The sequence below is a fragment of the Arachis ipaensis genome, chromosome B3, assembly GCF_059453495.1.
Source record: "Arachis ipaensis isolate K30076 ecotype BB chromosome B3, ASM5945349v1, whole genome shotgun sequence".
In the NCBI taxonomy this organism is placed as follows: domain Eukaryota; kingdom Viridiplantae; phylum Streptophyta; class Magnoliopsida; order Fabales; family Fabaceae; genus Arachis; species Arachis ipaensis.
In genome coordinates, this window is record NC_142438.1 from 62,794,484 (window position 1) to 62,807,865 (window position 13,382).

At 38.7% G+C, this 13,382-nt stretch overlaps 1 non-coding gene and 1 pseudogene across 1 annotated transcript; one reads left to right on the forward strand and one right to left on the reverse strand.

Moving 5' to 3' along the window:
- Window positions 1-2,384: 2,384 nt before the first annotated feature.
- Window positions 2,385-2,492, reverse strand: LOC148570876 (small nucleolar RNA R71). The gene has a single exon (XR_015908895.1). It is a non-coding gene; the product is annotated as a small nucleolar RNA R71 (small nucleolar RNA).
- A 9,986-nt stretch (window positions 2,493-12,478) lies between these two features.
- LOC148570877 (uncharacterized) lies at window positions 12,479-13,081 on the forward strand (annotated as a pseudogene).
- Window positions 13,082-13,382: the final 301 nt, after the last annotated feature.

Sequence of the window (13,382 nt, forward strand, 5' to 3'; positions counted from 1 at the left end):
GATAACTGACGGTTCATCTTGTTACTTAGATTAGGTATCCTTCTTTCTTGTTTCAACCTTTATTTTCTTTTCAAAAAGTTTTTTAAAAAAAATTTCAAAAAAAAATTTTGAAAAATCATTCAAAAAATTTTTTAAGAATGAATTCTAGAGCTTCATGATGATATGTGAAGCTTGGCTGGCTGTTACGCCATGTCTAATCTTTTGGACTGAAGTTTCCACTTTCCATTGTAGAAATGTCATCATTGTATTTGTTATGCTAAAGCTTGGCTGGCCATTGGCCATGTCTAATCTTTTGGACCGAAACTTTAGACTAACATTACAGGAGTCTTGGAATTCTTATTAAAAAAAAAATTTGAATTTCTTTATTTTCTATTTCCAAAAATTTTTCGAAAAATATACAAAAAAATTAATAAAATCATAAAACCAAAAAAAAAATTTTTGTGTTTCTTGTTTGAGTCTAGTGTCAAATTTTTTAAGTTTGGTGTCAACTGCATGTTTTTAATTTTTCTTAGATTTTTGAAAATTCCTGCATTGTGTTCTTCTTTGATCTTCAAGTTGTTCTTGATGATTTTCCTTGTTTGATCTTTAATTTTTCTTTTTTTGTGTCTTTTCTTATTTTTCTTGTGCATTTTCGAATTGTTAGTATTCCTAGTACAAAAGTTCTTAAGTTTGGTGTCTTGCATGCTTGTCTTTCTTTTCTTAAAAATTTTCAAAAATATCTTCTTGATGTTCATCATGATCTTCAAAGTGTTCTTGGTGTTCATCTTGACATTCAAAGTGTTCTTGCATGCATTATTTGTTTTGATCTTAAATTTTTATGTTTTGTTTCATTTTCTTGTTTTTCTCTCTCCTCATTAAAAATTCAAAAGTAAAAAAAATATCTTTTCCTTATTCTTCTCATAATTTTCAAAATTTTGAGTTGACTTGGTCAAAAATTTTTAAAATTTAGTTGTTTCTTGTTGTCAAGTCAAAATTTCAATTTAAAAACTTTATCTTTTCAAATCTTTTTCAAAAATCAAATCTTTTTCATTTTCTTCTTAATATTTTCGAATTTCTTAAATAAATTTTCAAAATTTTTTTCTTATTTTTATTTCATATTTTCAAAAACTTTACTAACAATTAATGTTTTGATTCAAAAATTTCAAGTTTGTTACTTTCTTATTAAGAAAGGTTCAATCTTTAAGTTCTAGAATCATATCTTTTAGTTTCTTGTTAGTCAAGTCATCAACTTTAATTTTAAAAATCAAATCTTTTTAATTTTTTTTTCAATTCTTTTTCAAAATAAATTTCAATCATATCTTTTTAAAATTTTAATTTCAAAATCTTTTTCTAACTTCTTGTCTTTTCAAAATTTATTTTCAAATCTTTTTCAACTAACTACTTGACTTGTTTGTTTTAATTTTAAAAAAAGTTTACTATTTCTTATCTTTTTCAAAACCACCTAACTACTTTTCCACTTCTAATTTTCGAAAATCACTAACAACTTTTTCAAAAATCTATTTATTTAACTAATTATTTTAGTTTTTAATTTTCTTGTATTTCTTTTTCAAATTTTCGGAAATAACTTAATTAATTAAATAAAAATAAAAATATTTTTCTTTTTCATCTTCTTAAAATTCGAATACTCTCTCTCTCATCTCTTTCTATTTATTTTATTTATTTACTAACATTTTTCTTCTACTCATCTAATAGTTCGAACCCTCTCCCTCTCTCTGTGTTCGAATTCTTCTTATTCTCTCTCTACCTCATTCTTCTATTCTTCTTTTCCTCTGACACATAAAGGAATCTCTATACTGTGACATAGAGGATTCCTCTTCTCTCTTTGTTCTCTTCTTTTTCATATGAGCAGGAATAGGGATAAAGACATTTTTGTTAAAGCTGATCCGGAACCTGAAAGGACTCTGAAGAGGAAGCTAAGAGAAGCTAAAGCACAACACTCCGGAGAGGACCTTACAGAAAATTTCAAAAAAGAAGCAGACATGGCAGCCGAACCTGAGAACAATGGTGGAGATGCAAGGAAGGTGCTTGGTGACTTTACTGCACCAACTTCCAACTTCTATGGAAGAAGCATCTCAATTCCTGCCATTAGAGCAAACAACTTTGAGCTTAAGCCTCAATTAGTTTCTCTAATGCAGTAGAATTGCAAGTTTCATGGACTTCCATTGGAAGATCCTCATCAGTTCTTAGCTGAATTCTTGCAAATCTGTGACACTGTTAAGACCAATGGGGTTGATCCCGAGGTCTACAGACTTATGCTTTTCCCCTTTGCTGTAAGAGACAGAGCTAGAATATGGTTGGACTCACAACCTAGAGAAAGCTTGAACTCTTGGAAAAAGTTGGTCAATGCTTTCTTGGCCAAATTTTTTCCACCTCAAAAGATGAGCAAGCTTAAAATGGAAGTCCAAACCTTCAGACAGAAGGAAGGTAAATCCTTCTATGAAGCTTGGGAAAGATACAAGCAATTGATCAGAAGGTGTCCTTCTGACATGCTTTCAGAATGGAGCATCTTAGGTATATTCTATAATGGTCTGTCTGATTTGTCCAAGATGCATTGGACCACTTTGCTGGTGGATCTCCTCATCTGAAGAAAACACCTGCAGAAGCCCAAGAACTCATTGAAATGGTTACAAATAACCAGTTCATGTATACTTCAGAAAAAAATCCTGTGAATAATGGGATGACTCAGAAGAAATGAGTTCTTGAGATTGATACTCTGAATGCCATATTGGCTCAGAACAAAATATTGACTCAGCAAGTCAATATGATTTCTCAGAATCTGACTGGATTGCAAGCTGCATCCGGTAGTACTAAAGAAGCCTCCTCTGAAGGGGAAGCTTATGACCCTGAGAATCTTGCAATGGAAGAGGTGAATTACATGGGAGAATCCTATGGAAATACCTATAATCCTTCATGGAGAAATCATCCAAATTTGTCATGGAATGATCAACAAAAGTCTCAACAAGGCTTCAATAATAATAATGGTGGGAGAAATAGGTTTGGCAATAGCAAGCCTTTTCCATCATCTTCTCAGCAACAGACAGAGAATTCTAAGCAGAGCTTCTCTGACTTAGCAACCATAGTCTCTGATCTATCTAAGACCACTCTCAGTTTCATGACTTAAACAAGGTCCTCCATCAGAAATTTGGTGGCACAAGTGGGTCAGCTGAGTAAAAGAGTTACTGAAATCCCTCATTGTACTCTCCCAAGCAATACAGAAGAGAATCCAAAGAGAGAGTGCAAGGCCATCAATATATCCAAAGTGGCCGAACCTATAGAGGAGGAAGAGGCAGTGATTTCCAGTGAGGAAGACCTCAATAGACGTCCACTGACCACTAAGGAGTTCCCTAATGAGGAACCAAAGGAATCTGAGACTCATACAGAGACCATAGAGATTCCACTGAACTTACTATTGCCATTCATGAGTTCTGATGAGTATTCTTCCTCTGAAGAAGATGAAAGTATTGTTGAAGAGTAAGTTGCTCGGTATTTAGGAGTAATCATGAAGCTGAATGCCAAGTTATTTGGTAATGAGAGTTGGGAGGATGAACTTCCATTGCTCATCAATGAACTAAATGCCTTGGTTCAGCAAAAATTACCTCAGAAGAAACCGGATCCCGGAAGGTTCTTAATTCCTAGCACCATAGGTACCATGACCATTGAGAAGGCTCTGTGTGACCTGGGGTCAGGTATAAACCTCATGCCACTCTCTGTAATGGAGAAACTAGGGATCTTTGAGGTACAAGCTGCAAGAATCTCACTAGAGATGGCAAACAAATCAATGAAACAGGCTTATGGACTTGTAGAGGATGTCTTAATAAAGGTTAAAGGCTTTTACATCCCTACTGACTTCATAATTATAGACACTGGGAAGGATGAGGATGAATCCATCATCCTTGGAAGGTACTTCCTAGCCACAGCAAGAGCAGTGATTGATGTGGACAGAGGAGAGTTAGTCCTGCAACTGAATGAGGACTACCTTGTGTTTAAGGCTCAAGGATCTTCCTCTGTAACCATGGAAAGGAAGCATGAAAAGCTTCTCACAATACAGAGTCAAGAAGAGCCCCCACATTCAAACTCTAAGTTTGGTGTTGGGAGGCCACCATCATGCTCTGAGTGTCTGTGAAGCTCTATAAGAGCTCACTGTCAAGCTATTGACATTAAAGAAGCGCTTATTGGGAGGCAACCCAATCTTATTTATCTATGTTAATTACTTTTACATTGTTATTTTATGTTTTCTGTAGGTTGATGATCATGTGGAGTCATAAAAATAGTTGCAGAATTAAAGTGGAATCAAAAACAGCATAAAAAATAGCATACCCTGGAGGACAGGCTTACTGGTGTTTAAATGCCAGTAAAGATAGCAGAATGGGCATTTAACGCCCAGTCTGGCAGCATTCTGGGCGTTAAACGCCAGAATTGGCAGACTGACTGGAGTTTAATGCGAGAAAAGGGTGTCTGGCTGGGCGTTAAACGCCAGAAAGGGACATTAGCCTGGCGTTTAATGCTAGGAAAGGCAGCAGACTGGCGTTTAAATGCCAGAAAAGGCTGTCCAGGGGCATTTAAATGCCAGAAAGGTACAGGGACCAGAATTCCTTGACACCTCAGGATCTGTGGACTCCACAGGATCCCCACCTTCCCCAACCCTTTTTCTCTCCTTTTCACACCATTCCATAACACTCTTCCCCAAAATAACCTCCACCAATCACCTCCATTTCTCCTCCAAAACCATCATACAACCTACCTACCCCTACCCATTCAAATTAAAACCATCTCCCTCCCAAAACAAACCCCTATTACAAGAATTCCCTCTCCACTCCACTCCTATATTAGCCCCTCATCACTCCTTCTTTTTCACACATCATAACCACCTAAAACCTTCCTTGGCCGAACCATTTACACACCTCCACCTCCTCCATCTCTTATTTCTCTAATCCTTTCTTTCTTCTTTTGCTCGAGGATGAGCAAACCTTTTAAGTTTGGTGTGGAAAAAAGCTCTGCTTTTTATTTTTCCATAACCATTAATGGCACCTAAGGCCAGAGAAACCTCTAGGAAGAGGAAAGGGAAGGCAGTTGCTTCCAACTCTGAGTTATGGGAGATGGAGAGATTCATCTCAAAAACCCATAACTAGAAAGAGGATGGAGCAAACAAGAGAGCCCACTTATGGACTGGTGCAGGAATTGTAAATCACACTTTTCACAACTCGTACCACTAACCAGCAAGTGCACTGGGTCGTCCAAGTAATACCTTACGTGAGTAAGGGTCGAATCCCACAGAGATTGTTGGCTTGAAGCAATCTATGGTTATCTTGTAATTCTTAGTCAGGATATCAATTATAATTATCAGTTTGGATTACGAAATATAAAAGAGCATGAATTAAATACTTGTTATGCAGTAATGGAGAATATGTTGGAGTTTTGGAGATGCTTTGACTTCTGAATCTCTGCTTTCCCCCTGTCTTCTTCTTAACGCACACAAGGTTCCTCCTATGGCAAGCTGTGTGTTGGTGGATCACCGTTGTCAATGGCTACCATCCGTCCTCTCAGTGAAAATGGTCCAGGTGCGCTGTCACCGCACGGCTAATCATCTGTCGGTTCTGACTCATGCTGGAATAGGATCCATTGATCCTTTTCCGTCTGTCACTATGCCCAACCCTTGTGAGTTTGAAGCTCGTCACAGTCATTTAATCCCTGAATCCTACTCGGAATACCACAGACAAGGTTTAGACTTTTCGGATTCTCAAGAATGCTGCCAATGGATTCTAGCTTATACCACGAAGATTCTGATTAAGGAATCCAATAGATACTCATTCAATCGAAGGTAGAATGGAGGTGGTTGTCAGTCACGCGTTCATAGGTTGAGAATGGTGATGAATGTCATGGATCATCACATCCATCATATTGAAGTGCGAATGAACATCTTAGATAGAAACAAGCATGTTTGAATAGAAAACAAAAATAATTGCATTAATTCATCGAGACACAGCAGAGCTCCTCACCCCCAACAATGGAGTTTAGAGACTCATGCCGTCAAAGAGTACAAAGTTTAGATCTAAAAATGTCATGAGGTGCAAAATAAATCTCTAAAAGTTGTTTAAATACTAAACTAGTGACCTAGGTTTACAGAAAATGAGTAAACTAAGATAGATAGTGCAGAAATCCACTTCTGGGGCCCACTTGGTGTGTGCTGGGGCTGAGACTTGAGCTTTACACGTGCCTAGGCTGTTTCTAGAGTTAAACGCCAGGTTGTAACCTGTTTCTGGCATTTAACTCCAACTTGTAACCTGTTTCTGGCGTTTAACGCCGGAATTCAACATGGAACTGGCGTTGAATGCCAGTTTACGTCATCTATCCTTGAGCAAAATATGGACTATTATATATTGCTGGAAAGCCCTGGATGTCTACTTTCCAACAAAATTGAGAGCGCGCCAATTGGAATCCTGTAGCTCCAAAAAATTCATTCCGAGTGCAGGGAGGTCAGAATCCAACAGCATCAGCAGTCCTTTTTCAGCCTGAATCAGATTTTTGCTCAACTCCCTCAATTTCAGCCAGAAAATACCTGAAATTACAGAAAAACACAAAAACTCATAGTAAAGTCCAGAAATGTGATTTTTATTTAAAAACTAATAAAAATATAATAAAAAGTTACTAAAACATATTAAAAACTACCTAAAAACAATGCCAAAAAGCGTATAACTTATCCGCTCATCATGGACCTCAACAAGAGCATGAGGAAGTCCCTTATCAAGAAATCCCTAAGATGTCTCAAGGGATGCATTTCCCTCCACATAACTATTGGGAGCAACTCAATGCCTCTTTAGGAGAATTGAGTTCCAACATGGAGTAACTAAGAGTGGAGCACCAAGAGCACTCCATCATCCCCCATGAAATCAGAGAGGACTAAAAGGCCATGAGAGAGGAGCAACAAAGGCAAGGAAGAGACATAGAGGAGCTCAAGAACTCCATTGGTTCTTCAAGAGGAAGAAGAAGCCACCATCACTAAGGTGGACCCGTTCTTTAATCTCCTTGTTTATTTTCTTTTCTGTTTTTGGTTTTTATGCTATATGTTTTAACTATGTTTGTGTCTTCATTACATGATCATTAGTGTTTAGTGTCTATGTCTTAAAGCTATGAATGTCCATGAATCTTTCACCTTTCTTAAATGAAAAATGTTTTCTGAAAAAGAAAAAGAAGTACATGAATTTTGAATTCTATCTTGAAAATAGTTCAATTATTTTGATATGGTGGCAATACTTTTTGTTTTCTAAATGAATGCTTGAACAGTGCGTATTTTTTATAGTGAAGTTTATGAATGTTAAAATTGTTGGCTCTTGAAAGAATAATGAAAAAAGAGAAATATTATTGATAATCTGAAAAATCATAAAATTGATTCTTAAAGCAAGAAAAAGTAGTGAAAAACATAAAGCTTGCGAAAAAAAATGGAGAAAAATAAAGAAAAAGAAAGAAAAAGAAAAAGAAAGCAAAAAAAGCCAATAGCTCTTTAAACCAAAAGGCAAGAGCAAAAAGCCAATAACCCTTTAAACTAAAAGGCAAGGGTAAAAAGGATCCAAGGCTTTGAGCATTAATGGATAGGAGGGCCCAAAGGAATAATATCCTGGCCTAAGCGGCTAAATCAAGTTGTCCCTAACCATGTGCTTGTGTCATGAAGGTCTAAGTGAAAAGCTTGAGACTGAGTGGTAAAAGTCGTGACCCAAAGCAAAAAGAGTGTGCTTAAGAACTCTGTGCACCTCTAACTGGGGACTCTAGCAAAGCTGAGTCACAATCTGAAAAGGTTCACACAGTTATGTGTCCGTGGCATTTATGTATCCGGTGGTAATACTGGAAAACAAAATGCTAAGGGTCACGGCCAAGACTCATAAAGTAGCTGTGTTCAAGAATCAACATACTAAACTAGGAGAATCAATAACACTATATGAATTCTGAGTTCCTATGGATGCCAATCATTCTGAACTTTAAAGGATAAAGTGAGATGCCAAAACTATTCAGAAGCAAAAAACTACTAGTCTCGCTCATCTAATTGAAACTAAGCTTCATTGATATTTTGAAATTTATTTATTTTTCTTCTTTTTATCCTATTTTGTTTTTAGTTGCTTGGGGACAAGCAACAATTTAAGTTTGGTATTGTGATGAGTGGATAATTTATACGCCTTTTGGCATTGTTTGTACATAGTTTTTAGTATGTTTTAGTTACTTTTTATTATATTTTTAGTAGTTTTTATGCAAAAATCACATTTCTAGACTTTACTATAAGTTTGTGTGTTTTTCTGTAATTTCAGATATTTTCTGGCTGAAATTGAGGGACCTGAGCAAAAATCTAATTCAGAGGCTGAGAAAGGACTGCAGATGCTGTTGGATTCTGATTGGCACGTTCTCAATTGGGCTAAAAAGCTAACATCTTGGGATTTCCATCAATATATAATAGTCCATACTTTGCCCGAGATTTGATGGCCCAAACTGGCGTTCAACGCCAGCCAGAGACCCTTTTCTGGCGTAAAACACCGGAACTGGCACCAGAACTGGAGTTAAACGACCAAACTAGCATCCAAGCAGGCGTTTAACTCTAGAAAAGGCCTATTCACGTGTAAAGCTCAATGCTCAGCCCAAGCACACACTAAGTGGGCCCCAGAAGTGGATTTCTGCACTCTCTGCACTTAGTTACTCAATTTTTGTAATCCTTAGTAACTAGTTTAGTATAAATACTATTCTTTCCTATTGTATTGGAAGAATATTATGCCATTTTTCACATTTGGAGGCTGGCCACATGGCCATGCCAAGACATTTTTCGCTTATATATTTTCTACGGTGGAGTTTCTACACCTCATAGATTAAGGTGCGGAGCTCTGCTGTTCTTCATGAATTAATGCAAGTACTATTGTTTCTCTTTCAATTCATGCTTACTTCTTCTCCAATATATACTCTTGTACTTAATTCAGTTAAGTCAGAATGAAGGGGTGACCCGTGACAATCACCCACTATCTTCGTTACTCGCTTAGCCAAGATCCGCATGCCTGACAACCACAAGCGGTCTACATGATGTTCAACGTAGTCATTGGACGACAACCGGAGTATAGTCACTTGGGTCTCTGATCCATGGATTTGACTTGCCTCTCCTGACAACAGAGCATTCGAATCTGTGAGATTAGAACCTTCGTCGTAGAGGCTAGAACCAATTGGCAGCATTCCTGAGATCCAAAAAGTCTAAACCTTGTCTGTGGTATTCCGAGTATGATCTGGGACGGGATGACTGTGACGAGCTTCAAACTCACAAATGTTGGGCACAGTGGCAATGTGAAAAAGGATAGAGAGATCCTATTCCGACACAAGTGAGAACCGACAGATGATTAGCCGTGCAGTAGCTGTGCCTGGTATTTTTCATCTGAGACGAGAGATCCGACAATTGATTAGCCGTACAGAAACCGTACCTGGACAATTTTCACTGAGAGGATGGATGGTAGCCATTGACAATGGTGATCCACCAACATACAGCTTGCCATGGAAGGCAGCACGCATGATTGAATGAAGACAATAGGAAAGCAGAGGTTCAGAAGCAACAAAGCATCTCCAAACGCTTATCTGAAACTCCCACCAATGAATTACATAAGTATCTTTATTTTAATTTACGTTTTATTTATCTTTCAATTATCAAAACTCATAACCAATTGAATCTACCTGACTAAGATTTACAAGATGACCATAGCTTGCTTCAAGCCGGCAATCTCCGCGGGATCGACCCTTACTCGCGTAAGGTTTTATTACTTGGATGACCCAGTGCACTTGCTGGTTAGTTGTACCGGAGTTGTGAAAAGTGTGATCACAATTCTGTGCACCAATAAGGATTATGATAATTGATCATGGTGAGTTTATGAAACTTATATGATGATCAAACATTCTTAAAATATAAATTAGGAAGTTAAAAATATTATCTGTTTATTTAAATTGCTTCCAATAGGTTGTTTGATATTTTTGTTAGTGTGCAGAAAAATTAGTTTCTATAATGGGCCAAAAAGCTACACTAGCCCACTTTGATCATTAAATTAAATTTGCCTTATGCAAAATTAAAAGTGGCTAAAATCTAAAGTTGGCCCGAGAAACTAATAAAAATCCCAAGTAAACTTTTCTCTTGGTCCAACATCATCATTGATCCAAACTAGAAGAAGAAAGAAGTGGATCAAGGCATGCTTCGGTTACCAACTCCATTTGTTATTGGAACCCAAATCTCAATTCAATTAACTTCATTCCTTGGTAACTGTTCCGAGGGTTACCTGAAACGTTGAGGTCGATCTCGGACTAGATTTTCCGGTCTGGTTGAGCCTGTCGTGTCCGACTTGCTAGAACTTGAGGTGCTGCTAGTCCTCGCTCACCGGAGGGTGGTGGTACCTGCAAGAGACTCTGATGCTTAAGTCAGTACGGGCTTTAAGTAGGTTTTTTGTAGAATTGGAGTATGAGTTATACCTGGGTGCTCCAGTGTATTTATTGTGGTGTTGGCCGATCTTCCTTGAGATAAGTTTGATATCTTATCTTATCTTTTCATGGGTGAGATCATATCTTTTGCCAACCGCTTCTTAGTAGGCGGTGACTCTTTGTTTTGGGCCTCTTTGGGCCTTAGTGGAGATCTTCCAAGCTTTTTTGTGAAGAGGTTGGTAGTGGGCCAACCTTTCATGAGGTCGGTCCCTTTGTCTTCGGCCAACCCGACCCTATAGCTCAGACCAGTGTATGAACAGTGTCCATGCTTAAGCTTCAACCTTTTCCTGAGGTTGTGCTCGTTCCCGAGCTTCGACCTTTTCTTGGGGGAGGTCGAGCTATAGCTTATTCCTGCTGAACATGCCCGAGGTGCTATTGCTCTATTTGGGCGAGTTTTGCGTCATTAATGTTGTTTCAAAATGCGAAGCATTTTTCCTTTTGCTCTTTAAATTCTGTGCCGTTCTCGAGTGCATTAGTTTCTTGGGTTCTTGCAAGAGCTTTAAAGGCTTCATTAAATTTGGACTTTTTACTCCTTGCCGTTTCGTTTCCCACTTTGTATTTTGTTTAAAATCAAAGGGGTTTTGTTTTCTTCAGTTTCTTGCTTCGATCTGCTTTCTTTTGCTTTCTAAGAAGAAGACCTTTCTTCACTTTATTTCGTAAATTTGCCCCAAGCTTTTTCCTTTCCTTGGAGCTTCGAGGCGATTGTTGGTGTGGATCATCCGTGATTTTGCCATGCGTTTGTTGTTACTGCTTTTTCTCATTTTAGGTTGGTACTTTGCTTTGTGCCTTTCGCATTCTTTTTCATGGTTGCGATCCTTCTGCTTGATGTTTAGTTTTTGCTGCATGCTTCTGTTTTTTATTTAAAGTTTTTATTTTTCTTTTTATTGTTGTTTTGGAAAGGCTGGAGCTTTTTCATTTTCTTCGATCTTTTTGCGCTTTTCTTTTCTATGTCTTCATTGCCTCCAAAGGGCGTCTCTGGGTTTGCAGTGGAGATTTTGATTTTTGTGAACCTTGGGGTGCCCTTTTGCTGCCGTGTTTCTGTTTATTTTTCATCTTCTCATTTCTTGTCGAGTTGTTTGGTAGTGACGCCCCTTTTATTTTCTTGCTGTAGGTGTAGTTTCTATGTCTTCTCATAGAAATATTGTTGAAATGTCCACAAAAGTTCCTCCTAGTATGGCTGACTGGTTAGATTCTATAGTTTTAGGAAGTGTCACTGTAGCGGACTCGGAATAGTGTGAAAAATTTAGGAGGTATCATAGGATTTATGGAAATAGGGAAGATAAGAAGGACTATGAGCAGGTGTCGCCCATCCCCGAGGAGAGGGTCAGTTTTCCTTCTTTAGATCGGGCAGAGCGCCCGTTCTTTTATGCGTACGACTGCTTTTTTACCAAGTTGGGTGTTACCCTTCCTTTTACTGAGTTTGAGATCGACATCCTCTGTAACTGTAATCTTGCCCCTTCTCGTCTTCATCCCAACTCTTGGGCCTTCATGAAGATTTTTCAGTTACTGTTTCAGGAGTTAGGTGTCTGACCTTCCCTTTGTATATTCATTTACCTGTTTGTGCTAACCAACCCGAGGCGGCCATGAAGAAGGCTTCTTAGATCTCCTTTCGGGCTACCCAGGATAGGAAAGTTTTTTCTATATTTGATGACTCCTTTCATGATTTTAAAAACTTCTACTTCAAAGTTCGGGTTGTAGATGATGTTCATCCTTTTTTTCTTGATGAGAATAAGGAACCCCTCTTTCCCCTTTGGTGGCAAGAAAACCCTGTAGTTCTTAAGTATTCTTCAGAGAGTCTTGATGAGGTAGAGAGGGCCTTTGTGGGTGTTTTGGAGGAGTACTGGGGGGAGCCTCCTCACTTGGATACAAAGAAGGTTTTAGGGGATCCTGCTCTTCTCCGTTCTGAGCTAGGTAGTGCCCGACCTCTTTAAAATTCTTACTGTCTTTGTTTTGTTATCATTTGTTGCGTAATAGTTTTTTGTGATATTCTTTTTCAGAGATGGTTTCTGGCTCTGACTCGATGAAGGTCCTTGGCAAGACCAAGAAAATGGTGGCCGCCCAGAACTTACAGAGAAAGACGTCAGGGGAGGGTTCTTCCCAGGTCCCGCCGAAGAAGCCAGACTCGTGACCTCAAGGTCTGAGGAAGATTATTCCGACTCCTCAAGTTCGGGTGGCCTCTAATGATCCACCTCTTATGACTTCTGGTGCTGCCTCTTCCCCTTCTTCGTCTAGGCCTTCTCCCAAAAGGCAAAGAACTGTTGGTGCTTACAACCTCGATGATAAGGATTTTGATGATGTAACCTTTGCTGCGGAGCACATCGCTCCATATGGGTTTGTTCCAACTGATGATGTGTCCATCCTTAAGCATCTCGATTTTATATCTAGGAACAGTATTCAGATGGCTAATCTCAGTGCTGCGTTGTCGAGGGAGTTCAAAAAGTACCATATTAATGCTACCAGCGCCTTCCTTAGGAGTGCTAAGGCTGATTGTGAGAGGGTGGAGGGGTTGAGACTTGAGCTAGAGGTAAAAAATGTTGGAGCTTTCTGTGGAGAGGGAGAATGCCCAGGCTACCATGGCAGAGGCGGCTGCCAACTTGGCTGAAGATATGGCGAAGAAGGCTAAGGAGAGCTACACCCGGACTTATGGTAAGCTTCTGGAGGTTAAGGAAAAACTCCAGTCTTCTTATAATGATTACACTGAGCTGCATGGTCACATAGTGAATGGCATGACCGCTCTGTACGAGAATTTGAAAGCTCATGTCCGGGTTCTTACTCCTAATGCCGACCTCGCCTTATTTAGCATGGACAACATTGTGGAGGATGGCAAGATTGTGACTGCCCCTGATGATGATGAGGTTCCTCCTTCTGACTCGAAGGCCAAGGCTTCTACAGCCCCTTCTACT